The sequence below is a fragment of the Pristiophorus japonicus genome, chromosome 21 (assembly GCF_044704955.1).
Source record: "Pristiophorus japonicus isolate sPriJap1 chromosome 21, sPriJap1.hap1, whole genome shotgun sequence".
NCBI lineage: Eukaryota > Metazoa > Chordata > Chondrichthyes > Pristiophoridae > Pristiophorus > Pristiophorus japonicus.
Genome location: NC_091997.1, coordinates 39,488,888 through 39,492,797, shown reverse-complemented (window position 1 = coordinate 39,492,797; position 3,910 = coordinate 39,488,888). Strand labels below are relative to the sequence as shown.

Sequence of the window (3,910 nt, the reverse complement as noted above, 5' to 3'; positions counted from 1 at the left end):
TTTGCAAAGGGCTTTACAGTCAATCAAGTACTTTGGAGGTGTAGTCAGTGTTGTAGGAAACGAGGCCAATTTGTGCACGGCAAACTCCCACAAACCGCAACGTGATAATGACCAGATCATCTATTTTTAGTGATATTGATTGAGGGATAAATATTGGCCAGGACACCTGGGAGAACTCCCCTGCTCTTCTTCGAAATAGTGGCATGGGATCTTTTATGTCCACCTGAGAGAGCAGACGGGGCCTCGGTTTAATGTTTCGTCCAAAAGACGCCATTGTCAACAATGCAGCGCTCCCTCAGCACTTGGAGCTTCAGCCTAGATTTTGTGCTCTGGAGCGGGACTTGAACCCACAACCTTCTGACTCAGAGGCGAGAGTATTACCAACTGAGCCACGGCTGACAAAAGAGATCAAATATCCATCTTGAAGCAGAGATTCAGAACTGAAGTTAATTCAAATATGTGCCCTCCCCTGGGGCCGAAATTGCCCCTTTTCTTCAGGCCTGTTACTACCGGAAATCGGTGGCCACGCTGGGGAGTGCAATGGCCGGTGACTTTTCGCATTATCAAAATTCTGCTCCTGCGGTATCGTCGGTGACCGCGCCCCCCCTCCACCGCTCTGCTGCTGCTGATGCATCCTAAGCGCGTTATCAGAGTGTGCACCGCCAATGTTCCCCTCCGCCCCTCACCAACAGCAACATTTTGCTGAAAAAATCTTCCTCCCGCTGGGCGGTGCCGAAAGCTGCTTTTTTCAGACGGTGCAGTGAGGCTGTGGCCTACTTAAACGGCGGTGCGGCTCCTATTAAAGGGGGAACGCGCTGCCGCTACCGCCATGTTTTGTTTTGTCGTGTCAACCCGACAATTATGCCCTCGGGTTCTGCCGGGCCGTCAACCGTCTTGGGTGCCAGGCCACTTGCCTGGCCGAAACCCTCCCTGGTGGCTCAGTGGACCAAACTTTAAAAATCGCGCAGACTCGTCCCTTTAAGTGAAGGGGAGAGCCATGGTGATGCGGCACCGTGATAACGCCATCAGGGGTACATGGATGACTGACACCCCCACCCCCAACTTCTGCTCCTTTACTGTGCTTACCGCTGCATATCTGCCCCCATTATGAGCAAGTTCCGGTCCTCTGGAAAAAAAAGCTGGAACAGAATTGAGCTCGAGGCTCCCTCATCCACCGTGGCGGTAAAAACACTAGAAATGGGGTGCATGCGCCCCGTTTCCAGCAGTGGGCAACTTTGTCCCCTTGGTGTTTAACCGTTGTACTCACTACAGAAACTGAAGCAGTACAGAAATTGATTCACGACAAGACTGATTCACTACAGGATCTGCGTCACTAAAAATATTGATTCATTACAGAAACTGATTTATTTCACTGCAGACATCAGAATGGCATACATTCCCAAATTCTTGTTTTAGGGACAATGTCTAAGGTCTCTCCAATTTTTCAAAATTGTTGTGATCATTGTTCCTCTGAAATTTGCTCGTTCAATCTAAGTTCTAAACACACTATCTGACAAGCCCTGTTTTCCAACTGTGATTTGAAACCACGATTTATCGCAGCATCTCCTGCTCTATCTCTGTTCATCCATGGATCTCAAAGCTGTTGCACTCTTTAACTCGTTAAGGCTTCCTTCCTCCTTCAATCTCCACAGGGTTTTGAAACTCAAGCCAGGCATCATCAACTACGTCTTGATTAACCTTTTCTTTTCTCTAACTCTTTTCTACCCTGGTGTGTCTTGCATTCGGGGTCTTTGATTTGCACAAGGGTTTAAGGATCACAACATTTGTACAGTTGCTGAATTGGAATCAGGATTATGGTTCTCTCCTTCATTAAAATGATGGCCCAGAATTTGTGCTTAGCAGCGAAGCGATGATGATCACCGCGGACCTCGAAGAAAGTTGCCCACAAATATCTCGTGATCTCTGTGGTGAAAATTTGAGCTTTCTCGATGTTAAATTTATTGTAGCGCTGTTACAAGGCGATCCCGAGCGTGGAGCAGCAGTGATGTCACCAAGCTGTCTGAACAGCCAATCAGATTGAAGAATTCTCAGCCAGCAAACCAGGAAATAAAAAACACTGATTATCAATTCACTTTTAAAATATATTACAGAGAGCAAAATAAAGACTGGGGCATACATATGGGGTTAATGTAGAAACAGAAATATCATTAACTTTAAAAATATATATTTTTCATTATTCTAACATTCTAATAATTTTCTATCATAATGGAGTAATTTGACATTCCACAAATATAGAATTTGTTTTTCAGGTGCAAAACGGTGTTAAGCATTCAATACACCATTAAAATCCTGGTTACACCTATGCCAACAAGGTTTAACTTTTTATGCAGTGTTTTACAGCAATATTACTGAGGGAAAAAATTGTGTTTTCATCAGTTCAACTGATTTTGCTGATTGGTGGCTATGGGGAATTCCACACCGCAATCAGTGTTGGAGCAGGGAATAACCGCATTTAGCTGCGCATGCGCTAAATCCTGAAGATTACGGTCCATTTCAGATGGGTAATGATGGTGTACGCTGATAGTTTGCTGTCTTTACCACCATAAAATCTGGGCCAATGTAAATGATGTTAGCGGAGCAGTGGCACTGGGAATTCCCGTACCAATGCCTATGATTGACGGGATGTGGTTTCATGCCTGTATTTTCCTCCGAGTCTCTGTCAAGGAAATCCACTGGAAACATGGCACATCCCAGAAGGGAGGCTGTGAAGAATTACAGACTGGGCCACCTAATTCCTTCTGACACACTGACAGAGTGGAAGTGGGAAATTTTAATATTGTGGAGAAACCTACGTGAAACTACACAGTAATAAAACGTCAGTTTCAGTCAGTGCGTCACTCAGTACAGAAAGCGAAGGGAATGCTGAGCTATGCATGTTGCATTGCCATATTATTCTCCATACTTTGTGGAACTGTAGCTCTCAAGAGTGAGTGTAGGATCCCTGCGAAGGCTGCAATCATCCCTATGTGTGCACGGGAATGCTAGCAGAGTGGTCATATTACTGGACTAGTAATCCAGAGTCCCTGGATTAATGATCCAGAGACGTGAGTTCAAATCCCACCATGGCTAGCTGGGGAATTTTAATTCAGTGAAATAAATAAATCTGGAATATAAAGCTAGTGTCAGTAATGGTGACCCTGAAACTTCCGGATTGTCATAAAAACCCATTTAGTTCACTAATGTCCTTTTGGCAAGGAAATCTGCAGTCCTTACCTGGTCTGGCCTATATGTGACTCTTAACTGCCCTCTGATGTCCCAAAAGTAACCGCTACAAAGAGGTAACTACACCCACCCTAACAATGCTGTGGGAGTAACTTCACTGCACGGACTGCAGCGGTACATGAAGGAGGTTCACACCACCTTCTCAAGGGGAAGTAAGGATGGGCAATAAATGCTGGGTATGTCGCTTCTCGGCCTTTTGGCTAAGATCATGCGTAACTGACCTGACAGGGGAGTAACCATGACCCCAAAGTGGTTCTCCCTGGATCAGGAAGGTGGTTCTCCTATGCTTTTTGGAAATAGGAGGTGGGTGGGGTGGATTGACCCATCCACCTCCACGGAGGTGTGTGGGGGGCCTGACCCATCCACCTCCATGGCACGAACCTGGTATTGCAGTACTTCCAGGAACAGTGCAGTGGCTCTCGGCCTTTTGGCTAAGAGCATTGGCGCAGAGTGATCCTTGATGTGTGCAAGGTGACCTCTGGCGTTTGTGATTTGACAAAGAATTGGAAAGATTGGCTACCAATTAAAAAAAAAATGCTGGGTATGTCAGCGGTGCCCACATTCTGTGAACAAATTTTTTTAAAAGTGAGATATAAATTCAGAATTGGTGTCAGTGTGACCCGGCTAAACAGAGTGAAAATGAATCAGAATTCCTGCTCTCGATTTC

The 3,910-nt window shown here is 45.7% G+C and overlaps 1 pseudogene; it reads left to right on the top strand.

The window, feature by feature from the left end:
* Positions 1-3,423: 3,423 nt before the first annotated feature.
* Positions 3,424-3,661, top strand: LOC139234227 (U2 spliceosomal RNA; annotated as a pseudogene).
* Positions 3,662-3,910: the final 249 nt, after the last annotated feature.